The 15,590-nt window shown below is 48.7% G+C and overlaps 1 pseudogene; it reads right to left on the bottom strand.

The window, feature by feature from the left end:
* Positions 1-6,298: 6,298 nt before the first annotated feature.
* Positions 6,299-6,732, bottom strand: LOC115835392 (annotated as a pseudogene).
* Between the last annotated feature and the right edge of the window lie 8,858 nt (positions 6,733-15,590).

Here is a 15,590-nt window from a genome sequence, read left to right as displayed (position 1 = left end):
TTAGTTCATAGTCTAACGTTGCCATTTCCAGTCCTCGGGGGTCCCCTCTTTCCACTCCACGCTTAGTTATCAATTTGTTACTCTGCTTTAAAATGTACGTATTTTTTTGTAATCCCAGCTACTTGGGAGACTGAGGCAGGAGAATCGATTGAACCTGGGATGTGGAGGTTGCAGTGAGCTGAGATCACACCATTGCACTCCAGCCTGGGTGACAGAATGAAACTGTCTCATAGAACAAATATAACATGAAATGGTAACGTCTTTCTTTAAAACCGAAGAAAATATGTAAGGCAGATGTCTTCCTGTCACTTCACACAGCCTACTGCCATAGCGCCTGAGCCCCAGACCCCAAACTCACTGTCCTGCTCGGGGACCCCAGACCACACTGGCCATTGAGGGCACCCCAAGTACTCTCCTATCCTCACCTCGCTCTTGCAGTAAATGGCTAAATGAATAACTCAGAAGTGAAGCCAAAAAGAAAAAGAAAATGCACATGGGGAACAGGAGAGGCGAGCAGAGGCCACAGTCTGGAGGCCTGGGCTGATACACTGTGAAGAGATGTCTCCGGGGGCTGCCTGCGGGGCGCAGTCTGCCATTCAGAACACACCTAGAGAAGTCCTAACCATTAAAGAGCACCCATTCCTAAGTCCCCTGCCTGCCCACACAACTTTCCTTGAAAAACCCTAACCTCTGAGCCTTTGGGGAGGCTGATTTCAGTGATAACTCTAGTCCTTCCATATGGCTGGCATTGAGTTAATTCAACTACTTACTGCAATACCATGGCCTCAGTGAACTGGTTTTGTCTGTGCAGCAAGCAGGAAGAACCCACTGGGGAATTACAATGGTATTGGGAAAACTGGATACCCACATGCAAAAGAATGAATGATGTTACCCCAGGTGGTTGGAGATGCAATCGTAGGGGTGTGGAAATGGTCCTCATGCACTGAGTCCACCTCTGGTTGGGGCCACAGGTTGAGTCCAGCTGGGGTGAGTCTGAAAAACATCCCAAAAGGCCAATCTTAGGTTCCACAATAGTGATGTTATCTACAGGAGTCATTGGGGAAGACACAAATCTTGTGACCTCTGACTCCTGAGCAGTAAGGGATTGCAGAAACTATGCCTGTGTTTTCACAGAATTCAGCGCCCCCCCACCCCAAATCCTAATCTTGTGGCCTTTCATTCGTCTTACAAAAGTGGGTTCAGCTCCTGGACAAGGACAGGATCAGTTTTAGGGAGGTTCTATTATCATCCTTGCTTCAATGTTAGCATAGCAGACAGGGGCAGAACCAGAAATTAACACGTGAGAAGTTATACACCACAAATAGTACAATCCATGGAAGAACCAAGGGAGTGGTGATAGCAGAATGTCAGGAAAGGACTTTATAATGTGTAGACCTTAGAGAAATAAGGAACTGAGACAAGAATCATTTGAATTCTTGGAAATAAAAAATGTAATTACCATGTTGGCCAGGCTGGTCTCGAACTCCTGACCTCAGGTGATCCACCTGCCTCGGCCTCCCAAACTGCTGGGATTGCAGACACGAGCCACTGCACCTGGCCAAGAAGTGACTATTCTTTCTCCATCCTCTTGATGCCCTTGTCGAAAATTAGTTGACCAGATACGTTGGATTTATTTCTGAGCACTCTGTTGTGTTACTGTCAATTTTTCCATATCCTCTTTTTCTTTTTTTTTTGCTGCAAAAAGCTTTCTTCCCCTTTGGTCCAAGGCTTGGAAGAAGGCTGGAGGGTGCTCAAAAAGCTGCCTACTGGCTGGAGGGAGAGGGTCAGGCAGAAGCCCTGATACCAGGAGGTGCAGAGGAGCCCGTCAAAGGCTGCTGGGCTCTGGAGGCCCTGGTTGTGCTTGCGGGTAGGCTTTTGGAAAAGAGACTGGTGCAGGCGGGCCTGGGGGCTGGCTGGCCAGCAAAGGTAACTGCGGTGGTTGCCCATCGTCTTGATGATATTCATCTTCCCGTTTAGGAAATGGCTGTCCAGAAAGTCACAGAGATGATGGTCTGTGTGGGCAGATCCCAGGGCATGCAGATCCATAAGGGCCTGGTTCAGATTCTTCTCCAGGCGATGGTGGCTTTGATGGCATCCATGGTTTTCCCCACTCATCTAGAGATGGCTTCTGTGCACCTTGGAAGATGGTGCAGCTGGTTGTGCACTTCCAAGAGACACACTGTGCCCTTGTGCTTCTATTGAACCAACTCATGGAAGAAGCAGCCAAAGCCCTCCAGAGCCACTCATTGTGGTTGAAATAGAAGCCCAGGCAATGGTAAGTGCAGGAGACCTGCCAATGCACATGGACCAGGCAGCCGACCGCAGTTTCCTTCTCGGTGGTATCATTCTGACGAATCTGGGAGCTCGTGGTTGGTCTGCAATAAGGAGCTAAACTTATTTCTAACAACAACGGTGTTGGCTGGTCCTGGAGGCAGGAAATGGCTGAGAAGATGGTCCTGGAGGTTGTAACTGGAGAGGAGATTGGAGGTTAGGAGAGGCAGGAAGAGAGGGAGTCCTCAGGTCTGTCCTATCCTAACACTGTTGAAACAAGGGACAGATGTGTGGGACCACTGGGAGTGCTGCCTGGACCTGCATTTTATTTATTTATTTATTTATTTATTTATTTATTTATTTATTTATTATTGAGACAGTGTCTCACTCCGTCGCCCAGGCTGGAGTGCAGTGGTGCAATCTTGGCTCACTGCAACCTCCGCCTCCCGGGTTCAAGCAATTCTCCTGCCTTAGCCTCCTGAGTAGCTGGGATTACAAGCTCCCACCACCATGCCCGGCTAATTTTCATATTTTTAGTGGAGACGGGGTTTCACCATGTTGGCCAGGCTAGTCTCCCACACCTGACATCAGGTGATCCACCTCCCTCAGCGTCCCAAAGTGCTGGGATTACAGGCGTGAGCCCCCACGCCTGGCCTGGACCTGCAATTTTAATGTGTGTCTTTCATATGCAGAATACAGCTAAGAAATGAAAAGAAATCTGATATATTTTCATTTTTGTTATTTTGTTGTTTGGTTTTGGGGTCTTTTTTGAAACAAGGTCTCACTCTGTTGCCTAGGCTGGAGTACAGTGGCATGATCATAGCTCACTACAACCTCAAACTCCTGAGCTCAAGCGATTGTCCCACCTCAGCCTGGCGCTACATGTGCACACCACCATATTTGGCTAATTTTTAAATTTTATTTTCATTTTTTATTTTTATGTATTTTTTGAGATGGAGTCTCGCTCTGTCACCCAGGCTGGAGTGCAGTGACACCATCTCGGCTTACTGCAAGCACCACCTCCTGGGTTCACGCCAGTCTCCTGCCTCAGCCTCCCAAGTAGCTGGGACTACAGGCACTCGCCACGCTGCCTAGCTAATTTTTTTTTTTTTTGTATTTTTAGTAGAGATGGGGTTTCACCGTGTTAGCCTCCTGACCTCATGATCCGCCCGCCTTGGCCTCCTGAAGTGCTGGGATTACAGGCGTGAGCCACCATGCCCGGCCTAATTTTATTATTTTTAGTAGAGATGAAGTCTCGCCATGTTGCCAAGGCTGTTCTTGAACTCCTGAGCTCAAGCGATCGACCTGCGTTGGCCTCCCAAAGTGCTGGCATAAGCCACTGAGACTGGCCTGACTTTCATTGTTTTATGCGTCATTCATCATCTTTTCTCCCCAGCACCTTTTTTCTATTTTTCTTTGACCTTGATATTCTGAAGTTTCATTCTGTATGTGTGCATGAGCATGTGCATACAGGCATACACACACAACTCTTTACAAGTTCTGTTCAGGTCTCAGTTCAGTAATTGCTGAATTGTTAATTTCAGTCATGACATTTTTTATTTCCAAGGATTCAAATTGATTCTTGTCTCAGTTCCTTCTCTATTTCTCTAAGGTCTACATATTATAAAGTCCTTCCCTGACATTCTGCTATCGCCATTCCCTTGGTTCTTCCACGGATTGTACTGTCTATTTGTGGTGTGTAACTTCCCCCACATGTGTAAATTTCTGGTTCTGCCCTTGTCTGCTATGAGAGGCTTCTCTAGGTGTGTTTTGAATGACAGACTGCTCCCCGCAGGCAGCCCCTGGAGACATCTCTTCGGAGCATATCAGCCCAGGCCTCCAGGCTGTGGCCTCTGCTCACCTCTCCTGTTCCCTGTGTGCATTTTCTTTTTGGCTTCTCCTCTGAGTTATTCATTTAGCCATTTACTGCAGGAGCGAGGTGAGGATAGGAGAGTACTTGGTGTGCCCTCAATGTTCAGTGTGTTCTGGGGGTCGCCGAGCAGGACAGTGAGTTTGGGGTCTGGGGCTGGGGCGCTATGTCAGTAGGCTGTGCGAAGTGACAGGAAGACATCCATCTTGCACACTTCCTTTGTTTTTTTTTTTTTTAAAGACGTTACCATTTCAAGTCCATGGGGGTCCCCTTTTTCACTCCATGCTTAGTTATGAATTTGTTACTCTGCTTTAAAATATATGTATTTTTTGTAATCCTAGCTACTCGGCCGACCCAGGCAGGAGAATCACTTGAACCTGTGAGGTGGAGGTTGCAGTGAGCCGAGATCACGCCATTGCACTCCAGTCTGGGCGACAGAATGAAACTCTGTCTCAAAATACATTTTTTGTTGTTTTTTTTTTTTTTACTATGTCTAATGATGTTCTATAGAAGAAGGAGATGTAGCATGTGGTCACGCTGCTGTCTTGACAGTGGAATTTTTGTTGTTGCTGTTTTTTGTCTTGAGACGGAGTCTCGCTCTTGTGGCCTAGGCTGGAGTACAGTGGCGCCTTCTTGGCTCACTGCAACTTCCACCCAGGTTCAAGTGATTCTCCCACCTCAGCCTCAAGTGATTCTCCCACCTCAGCCTCCTGAGTAGCTGGGATTACAGGCACCCACCACCATGCCCAGCTGATTTTTGTATTTTTAGAGGACCAGGATTTTGCCATATTGGACAGGCTAGTCTTGACCTCCTGACCTCAGGTGATCTGCCTGCCTCGGCCTACCAAAGTGCTGGGATTACAGGCTTCAGCCACCACGCCCAGCCAACAGTGGACTGCTTTTGTCTGTCTACTCCGTGAAATAGTAACACCTTGCAGGCCAGGAGCTCAATATGAATCTAGACCAGAGTGAGGATGGCAGACGCGGAGTGGCGTTGGGGCCTGAGTTTGGGTCCTCCAGCTCACTCTGACCACACTGCGGGGGGTCTTCTCTTGTGCCTACTCAGCCCTCGACGCTGGTGTTGGCTGAGATGTCCACTCCTTCAAGGGTTCTGGATCTCTAGTGCAAGTTCCATTGTCTCAGCATCAACTTGTCCTGGGCCCAGCCCACCCAGCTGACTGTGTCCTGTCTTGCAGTGGCCAAGCCGCTCTTAAGAGGGCTGCAGGCAGTTCTGTGAGGCCACTGCCTGAGGCCACTCTGCACAGTAGCCTCACTGTCTGTCTGTCTTTTTTTTTTTATTTGTTTTTCTCTTTCTGGGATTTTTATTTCTTTAAAATAATTCATACAGACGGTTACAATCACAAACATGATTTTAACCAAAATACTGCTAGCCTACCACATCAGCAGGATGGCACTGGTGCAGGCAGGGATGCTGCCACCCTCTGTGTCCCCAGGACAGAAGTTGATGGGCAGCGGGCAAGCTGAACAGCACACAAACTTTTCCTCTTGGAGCTGCTTCGTGATGCTGTCTTCATTCGGAAGGGGTTGTTGCCAAAATTAGGAAAAACAGCATTTGTTTTGTTTTTCTAAATTATTCTGAAAATAAGACAAGCAGGTAGAAAAAACAATGCACTCTGTGGCATAAAAAGAAAAACAGGAAGGATTATTCACTGTCCTGAGAAGTTTGCCAACTGCCTCATTCCGAGGCACGTTCCAACATAAAAAACAAAACAAAACAAAAAAAACCAAAACGAAAAAAAACCCTCAAATTGACTTCCGAATGCTCCTTCAGGTTTTCTTTTTGTTGACAGCTAAGCAAACAGATCTTTGTAATGTTCTAAAAACTGTACACAGACAAGAACGTTCATGCGAGAATAACTACTGACTTCTTCTGCTTAACGAGGAAGGCGAAGGACACAGGGCAGAGCCCCCACAGGACGGACCACGACAACCGACATGAGGCCCAGCGCTGCCCCCTCCCGCCTCCTGACAGCCCGGACCAGTCTCTGCAGTGCCAGGGCCGCCACACAGGCGCCTCCTGCACACACTCTGGTCCCAGGGTTTCCGGGCCCTCCGCCCAGGCGCTGGGGCTGGAGAGCTCCTTCCGGGCTACAACTGGTCACTGGCGTGGTCTCTATCCGCCTTGGGCTTGACAGTTTGGCTAGGAGAAGAAGCCCTTGTGGGGCGGGTGGGCCACAGGCGACAGGCCGTGGGACAGGGACACGGCGCTGGGGACGATACCTTCCACAGCAGCTGGGATGCCAGTGGGGGCCACGCCCACCACGCCCGGAGGGTACCTGTACGCAGCCCCGTTGAGCTCAGGGTGCACGACGGTGGGGTCCACGCTGGCGCAGTGGGTGGCGGCCGTCAGATGGTCCTTGTCGACACAGTTTTTCAGGCTGCCTGGGATCCGGCCTGTGATGGCTCTGGGGATCCCCCGCGCCGTCTCCTCTCGCATCTCCATGGATGCCTGCTCGCTGTACTACGCAGCGTGGGGCGTACAGAAGAGATTGGGTGCATCCTTCGGGGGCCCTGGCTAAAGCTAAAGGGTTCCGACTGGTGCACGTCTAGGGCCTCGCCGCGGATCCGACCCTCCTTCAGGGCCTGGGCCAACGCCTTCTTGTCCACCAGGCCGCCCCAGACAGTGTTTACCAGGAAGGCCCCCTTGTCTCACTCTAAAGGACAGCAGCATTCCAAAGGAAAGCAGCAGCCAGGCGCAGTGGTTCACCACTGTAATCCCAGCGCTTTGGGAAGCCAAGGCTGATGGATCACTTGAGGTCAGGGGTTTGCCATCAGCCTAGCCAACATGGTGAAACCCCATCTATACTAAAAATACAAAAATTAGCTGGGTGTGGTGGTGTATGCCTGTAATCCCAGCTACTCAGGAGGCTGAGGCAGGAGAATCGCTTTAACCTGGGAGGCAGAGGTTGCAGTAAGCAGAATTGAAGCCACTGCACTCCAGCCTGGGTGACAGAAGGAGACTCTGTCTCAATAAATAAATAAAAAAATAAAATAAAGGAAAGTAACATAAACTGTGTTGTTTGTACAAACAGTTTAGGCACAGTGAGCCACTCTTATTAGGTAGGGAATGGTGACAGGCCTCTCTAAACCCAAGTTCCCAGATGCCAACTTTGCAAGCAGCCCTCTCTAAGGACAGTAGTCTCAGACCTGCTATTCTAACTCTTCTGAACAGCATCCTAGACAAAATTCCTAATTCTTTTTTGTTTTTTTTCGCTATGGCATCTTGTTCTGTTGCCCCAGCTGGTATTGAACTCCCAGGCTCAAGCAATCCTCCCACTTCAGCCTCCCAAAGTGCTAGGACTACAGGTGTGAGCCACCACACCTGGCCAGGTTCTACTTTTTAATATTTAAAATATGAAATAAGCTGGGCATGATGGCTCACCCCTGTGATCTCAGAACTTCGGGAGGCTGAGGCAGGTGGATCACTAGAGGTCAGGAGTTCGAGACCAGCCTGGCCAACATGGTGAAACCCCTTCTCTACTAAAAATCCAAAAATTAGCCAAGTGTGGTGGCAGATTCCTGTAATCACAGCTGCTCGGAAGCCTGAGGCACTTAAACCAGGGAGGTTGAGATTGCAGTGAGCCAATAACATGCCACTGCACTCCAGCCTCAGTGACACAGTGAGACTCTGTCTCAAAAAAAAAAAAAATAGATGGTGTCAGTGATTTCTATTGCATCAGGTCTGGAGGCACTCTGTACCTGATTGCTCCACTTTTAGTGGTACTAAGTTCAAATAATTCAGGTGGTGAGAAACTCCTTCACTGCAAACATCCCCCATCATCCTCTCATCTAATACAGTAGTTTCATCCATTGCCATCTTTGCCTCAATAAATTAATTAAATACCACAAAATGGTGATTTTTTTTTTTTTTTTGAGATGGAGTCTCACTCTGTTGGCAGGCTGGAGTGCAGTGGCGCGATCTTGGCTCACTGCAACCTCTGCCTCCCGGGTTCAATTGATTCTCCTGTCTCAGCCTCCTGAGTAGCTGGGATTAAGGTCATGCACCACCACACCCAGCTAATTTTTGTGTTTTGAGTGGAGACAGCGTTTCACCATGTTGGCAAAGATGGCCTTGATCTCCTGACCTTGTGATCTGCCCTCCTCAGCCTCCCAAAGTGTCATCCTAGGATTATAGGCATGAGCCATGGCATCCAGCCAAAATGCTGATTTTTATAATTCAATAATTCTATGTCTACTAATGGAATATATATATATTTTTTGAGATAGAGTCTTACTCTGTCACCCAAGCTGGAGTGCAGTGGCCTGATCTTGGCTCACTGCCACCCCAGCCTGCCGGGTTCAAGCGATTCCTATGCCTCAACCTCCTGAGTAGCTGGGATTTCAGGAGCGCACCACCATGCCTGGCTAATTTTTGTATTTTTAGTAGAGAAGTCTTTCATCATATTGGCCAGGCTGTTCTCGAACTCCTGACCTCGTGATCCACCCGTCTCAGCCTCTCAAAGAGCTTGGATTAGAGGCATGAGCCACAGCAACTGGCTGCAATCTTTGTTAATGTGCATTTTGGTATATACACTGAGACACACACACACACACGTATTCCAATATATATCAACGTATGTGATAGCCTCACCTAGGTGAAGATATAGCAGATTTCTTTTTTTTTCCTTTTTGAGACAGAGTCTTGCTCTGTCACCGAGGCTGGAGTGCAGTGACGCGATCTCAGCTTACTGCAACCTCCGTCTGCCGAGTTCAAGGGATTTTCATGCCTCAGCCTCCTGAGTAGCTGGGATTACAGGCATGTACCAACATGCCTGGCTAATTTTTGTGTTTTTGGTTTTTCCATGTTGTCCAGGCTGGTCTCAAACTCCCAGCCTCAAGTGATCCAAAAGTGCTGAGATTACAGATGTGAAACGGTGCACTCAGGCTTTCTTTTCTTTTTTTATTTTCTTTTGCTTTCTTTCTTTCCTTTTGCTTTCTTTCTTTCCTTTCCTTTCTTTTTTTTGTGACTGGTCTTGCTTAGTCACTGAAGTGACAGGCTGCGGTGCAGTGGCACAATCATAGCTCACTGCAGCCTCAAACTCTTGAATTTAAGCAATCCTCCTGCCTCAGCCTCCTGAGTAGCTGAGACTACAGGCGCACACCAGCATGCCATGCTAATTTTTAATTTTTTGTAGAGATGGGACATCGTTAGGTTGCCCAAGCTGGTCTCTAACTCCTGGGCTCAAGTGACCCTCTCGCCTAGGCCTCCCAAAGTGCTGGGATTACAGGCGTGAGCCATTGCACCCAGCCAAGATACGGCAGATTTCTAGTACCCCGGAAAGCTCCTTCCTGATCTACACTTTCCCACAAAGGAAACTACTCTTCTGACTTCAATCATCATCAGTTCTGCCTTCCTGTGCTTCATCTAAGTGGGCTGGTACAGTGCACTGTCTCTCATACCTGGCTCCCTCTATTCACCCATGTCGTTGAATGTTCCTACCACTTCATTTTTCTTTTTTGGCTGTGTAGTATTCCATGATGTGACTGTATCACCATTTATTCACTCTCCTGTTGATGGACATTTAGGTTGCTTTCATTTGGGGCTCTTATGAATAATAATGGCAATGAACATTCTTATGTAAGTCTTTTTGTGGACATATGCACTCATTTCTCTTGTGTACATGCTTAGGATGGAATTTCTGAAGGTAGGCATAGATATAGCTTTAGTAGAAGCTGTCAAACAGGTTTCCAATGTGCTTATACAACTTTATGCTACTGCCAGCTTGACAGTTCTTGTAGCTCTACATCTTTACCAATACTCAGTATAACACAGCATTTAACTTTAAATAGAGATAAAACAATGGAAAGATCCAAAGAAGTGTGCATGTTCCTGAAGAACATCCAATAAAGGGCCTATTTTATTCATGTTTCTGGCACTGAAAACCACTGCATGGCCAGATCAGGAAGGAGGCCTGGTATAACTCCCAAGGAGGCATGTGTCCCTCGGGTGGGCTTTGTGTCCCAGAAACTCCGGGGAAGGGGTGGAGAGGCACCTTCTGGGCGAGCTGGTCTCCTCTGGCTTTTCTTGTCCCCTAGGGCTCCCTCCAAAGAGACAGAGCACAGCCTGGCCAGGGAGCAATATCTCCTACTGAGCTTTCTGTGAGCCAGCCACTCTGCCCTCTTTCAGGAATTACAAGGATGCAGGTCCACAGCATCCTTATTTATGTATTTATTCATTTATGAGGCATGGTTTTCCTCAGCTCTGTTGGATGGGTCTCTGTGAAGGGAGCTTGGTGGGGACGAGTGGCCCCTCCTTGGAGGAGGCAGGCCTCTGGTCAGGATCTTTGGGGCTCCAGGTCTCATGAGTGGGGGCCAGGCTCCCTAGAGAAACCCTTCTTGGCTAGGGCTGGGGAGCCCACCAGAGTGACGCAATCAGTTCTCAGTGCCTGTGATGGGGCCAAGTGGTTTTGAGAAGCCGGTGTTCAGCTCCATCCTAAAGAGCACTCATGCAAGTTGGGGAGGAGGGCTGCAGTGCACAGCTCTGAGCTGAGTCAGACCCACCTCAGGACTGAGCCCAGCAGAAGGAGGCCCAGAGTCACCCACCATAAAAAGAGCAGATGCCTCCCCCGTGCTGGTGGAGATGAGTCTTGGGCATCAACTCTAATAATTTCTAACTGCACCCAGAAATACTGATTCACACAGCCAACTAGTGAATAATAGCCTTTTAGAGTTAAAAAAAACCTTGTATGATTTATTATAAATTAACATATGCATTTTACACAAACTAGAGGCACGGTGGTGGGCCAGCAGCAGCCTGTTCAGGGGCCACAGCAAGGGGATTGGATTTCCTTAAGTGCAATGGGAGTTACTGGCTAGGCTTTAAGGTTTTAGCCACAGGAAAGATGAATGTATTTCAGAGTAATGTGGGTGGATTCAAAATGAGGTTTAGAACTAGATCAATTTTTTTTTTTTTTTTTTTTTTTTTTTTTTTTAGACAGAGTCTGACTCTTATTGCCCAGGCTGGAGTGCAGTGGTGCTATCTCTCTTTTTTTTTTTTTGAGACGGAGTCTTTCTCCGTCCCCCAGGCTGGAGTGCAGTGGCGCGATCTCGGCTCACTGCAAGCTCCGCCTCCCGGGTTCACGCCATTCTCCTGCCTCAGCCTCCCGCGTAGCTGGGACTACAGGCGCCTGCCACAACGCCTGGCCAATTTTTTGTATTTTTAGTAGAGACGAGGTTTCACCGTGTTAGCCAGTATGGTCTCGATCTCCTGACCTCGTGATCCGCCCGCCTTGGCCTCCCAAAGTGCTGGGATTACAGGCTTGAGCCACCGCGCCCGGCCTGTGGTGCTATCTGGGCTCACTGCAACCTCTGCCACCTGGATTCAAGTGATTCTCCTGCGTCAGCCTCCTGAGTAGCTGGGATTACAGACATCTGTCACCATGCCCGGCTAATTTTTGTATTTTTAGTAGAGACAGGGTTTCACCATCTTGGCCAGGCAGTTTTTGAACTCCTGACCTCGTGATCCACCCGCCTTGGCATCCCAAAGTATTAATTTTTTTTTTTGAGACGGAGTCTTGCTGTGTCACCCAGGCTGGTGTGCAGTGGCCCGATGTCGGCTCACTGCAAGCTCCACCTCCTGGGTTCCTGCCGTTCTCCTGCCTCAGCCTCCCGAGTAGCTGGGACTACAGGCGCCCGCCACGATGCCCGGCTAATTTTTTGTATTTTTTTAGTAGAGATGGGGTTTCACCATGTTAGCCAGGATGGTCTCGATCTCCTGACTTCGTGATCCGTCCGCCTCGGCCTCCCAAAGTGCTGGGATTACAGGGGTGAGCCACCGCACCCGGCCAAGTATTAAATTTTTTATTTGAAAAATCTCCCCTCTCCAAAGATCTCCCAGCATTTCTGCAGAGGTCTCTACCTAGGTAAGGAAAAGAAACAATTCTTGGCCAGATACAGTGGCTCACGCCTGTAATACCAGCACTTTGGAAAGCCAAGGTTGGTGGATTCCTTGATCTCAGAAGTTGGAGACCAGCCTGGCCAACATGGTGAAACCCCATCTCTACTAAAAATACAAAAATTAGTCGGATGTGGTGGTGCATGCCTGTAATCCCACCTACTTGGGAGGCTGAGGCAGGAGAATCACTTGAACCTGGGAGGCAGAGGTTACAGTGAACCAAGATCATGCTACTGCACTCCAGCCTGGGCGACAGAGTCAGACTCTGTCTAAAAAAAAAAAAAAAAAAAGGCTGGGTGTGGTGGGTCACGCCTGTAATCCCAGCACTTTGGGAGGCCAAGGCGGGCAGATCACCTGAGGTTAGGAGTTCGAGACCAGCCTGACCAACATGGAGAAACCCCGTCCCTACTAAAAGTACAAAATTAGCCGGGCGTGGTGTTGCATGACTGAAATCCCAGCTACTTGAGAGGCTGAGGCAGGAGAATCGCTTGAATCTGGGAGGCGGAGGTTGTTGTGAGCTGAGATCGTGCCATTGTACTCCAGCCTGGGCAACAAGAGCGAAACTCCGTCTCAAACAAAGAACAAAACAAAAACAAAAAACACAGTGTAACATGTTATTATAAAGTCACTGCTCAGGGACCAACTTGCCCGCTCCTGTGCCTCTAGAGGGAAGCTCCCTCTCGCTGTTCTTTAGAGTTTTATATCTTAAGTACAGGAGTCAACAAACTAGGCCTATGCACCACATCTGGCACCCAGCCTTTATTTATTTTTTTAGATGGAGTCTCACTCTGTCACCCTGGCTGCAGTGTGGTAGCACAATCTCGGCTCACTGCAACCTCCGCCTCTCAGATTCAAGCAATTCTCCTGCCTCAGCCTCTTGAGTAGCTGGGATTACAGGTGCATGCCACCACACCCGGCTAATTTTTATATTTTTGGTAGAGACGGGGTTTCACCATGTTGGTCAGTCTGGTCTCGAACTCCTGACGTCAGGTGATCTGCCTGCGTTGGCCTCTCAAAGTGCTAGGATTACAGGCATGAGCCATGATGCCTGACCCAGCCTTTTTAAAAATGAAGGTTTCGGCTGGTGCGGTGGCCCACGTCTGTAATCCCAGCACTTTGGGAGGCCAAGGCAGGTGGATCACCTGAGGTCAGGAGTTTGAGACCAGCCTGGCCGACATGGTGAAACCCCGTCTGTACCAAAATACAAAAATTAGCCGGGCGTGATGGCAGGCACATGTAATGCCAGCTACTTGGGAGCCTGAGGCACAAGAATCACTTGAACCCAGGAGGCAGAGGTTGCAGTGAGCCAAGATCGCACGATTGCACTCCAGCCTGGGCAACAAGGGCGAGACTCCATCTCAAAAAAAAATAATAAAATAAAAAAGGATGTCCTTTTTTGTCTCTCAACCCCGTTTTTTATTTTTTTTATTTTCAGACAGGGTCTCGCTCTGTTGCTGAGGGTGGAGTGCAGGGGCCCGAACTTAGCTCACTGCAGCCTCAACTTCTCTGGCTCACGTGACCCTCCCACCTCAGCCTCCCAAATAGCTGGGACCACAGGTGGGTACCCCCATGCCCGCCTAATTTTTGTGTTTTTTGTAGAGATGGGATTATGCCATGTTGCTCAGGCTGATCTCGAACTTATGGGCTCAAGTATCTCTCTGCCTCCACCTCCCAAAGTGCTGGGATTACAGGCGTGAGCTACCATGCCCAGCCCTGCTTTAATTTAAAGTGTATTACATTTGATATTAGTACAGCCCCTTCAGCTCTTTTTTGGTTACTATTTTAATTGTATCTTTGTATTCTTTTACTTTCAATCTGTTTCTGTATTTAAAATGTTTATCTTGTAGATAGCACATTGGTGGATCATATTTTGTTTTTTAATCCTTTCAGCCAGTCTGCTTTTCTTTTTTTTTTTTTTTTTTTTTGAGACAGAGTTTTGCTTTTTTCACCCAGGCTGGAGTGCTATGGTGCGATCTCAGCTCACTGCAACCTCTGCCTCCTGGGTTCAAGCGATTCTCCAGCCTCAGCCTCCTGAGTAGCTGGGATTACAGGTGCGTGCCACCAGACCTGGCTAATTTTTGTATTTTTAGTAGAGACGGGGGTTTCTTCATGTTGGTCAGGCTGGTCTTGAACTCCTGACCTCAGGTGATCCACTGCCTCGGCCTCCCAAAGTGCTGGGATTACAGGCATAAGCCACCATGCCCGGCCAAAGTGGTGGGTTTTTTTTCTCAGAAAATCTATTCCATTCTTTTTCCAGAAACCAAATTTGTACAAGTTAACTAAAATAAATATTTATACTCTAATTTTTTTGTTCTGAGGTCTTACTGAGTTTTTAGAATTTTATCTTTACAAGTTTAGAAAAATTAGAAAATATAGATAAAACATAACCAAGAAAATAATATCTTTCCTTCTGTTCAAAGTTCATTACTATTAGCCGAGTGCAGTGACTCATACCTGTAATCCCAGCATTTTGGGAGACTGAGGCGGTCGGATCACTTGGGCCCAGGAGTTCGAGACCAGCCTGGGCAACATGGCAAAACCCCGTCTACAAAAAACACAAAAATTAGCCAGGCGTGGTTGCATGTGCCTGCAGTCCCAGCTACTGGCAAGGCTGAGGTGGAGAACCACCTGAACCCGGTAAGTCAACGCTGCACTGGTGCAGCCTCTGTCCCCCAGACTGGAGTGCAGTGGTGCAATCTTGGCTCACTGCAACCTCCGCCTCCCGGGTTCCAGCGATTCTCCTGCCTCAGCCTCCCGAGTAGCTGGGATTACAGGTGCATGCCACCACACCTGGCTAATCTTTGTATTTTTAGTAGAGAAGGGGGTCTCACCATGTTGGCCAGGCTGGTTTTGAACTCCTGACCTCAAATGATCCACCTGCCTTGCCCTCCCAAAGTGCTGGGATTACAGGTGTGAGCCACCACGCCCGGCCGGTATTTTTCTTTCTTAGAGGCCGGATCTCACTCCCAGGCTGGAGTGCGGTGGCACCATCTCAACTCACTGTAGCATTGACCTCCCAGGCTCAGGCGATTCTCCTGACTCAGCCTCCCGAGCAGCTGGGATCACAGGTGTGTGCCACCACACCTGGCTAATTGTTAAATTTATTTATTTTTATTTTTTAGGGATGGGGTCTTGCTATGTTGCCCACTCTGGCAACATAGGATCCTCCAACTCCTGGCTTCGAGGGATCCTCCCGCTTCAGGCTCCCAAAGCGCTGAAAATTGCAGACGTGAGCCACCATGCCCGGCTTATATTGTTTTATATTTCTTCAATTTTGTTCTGTGGTCGCTGGAGGTCTGTTTCCTTTGATTCCCTGCACTGTGCTTCCACAGCTGAGCCATGTAATCTGCCCAAGACTTTTGCTGCATTCAGCTGGACACACAGGAGGAAGCTCTTTAGGCCCCAGCGAGCCGACCGCACAAAGATCCATTCTCATACCCGGGGGAGCTGGTCTCGCCACTCGACCCGCGCCCTGGATAGCTCCAGGTAATGTGAAAGCGAGCACCCGCCGCCGCGTGATTAAGAGCGCTGCGG

Source organism: Nomascus leucogenys, chromosome 6 (genome assembly GCF_006542625.1).
Source record: "Nomascus leucogenys isolate Asia chromosome 6, Asia_NLE_v1, whole genome shotgun sequence".
Taxonomy (NCBI): domain Eukaryota; kingdom Metazoa; phylum Chordata; class Mammalia; order Primates; family Hylobatidae; genus Nomascus; species Nomascus leucogenys.
The sequence above is the reverse complement of the archived record's forward strand: the minus strand, read 5'-3'. Positions and strand labels throughout refer to the sequence as shown.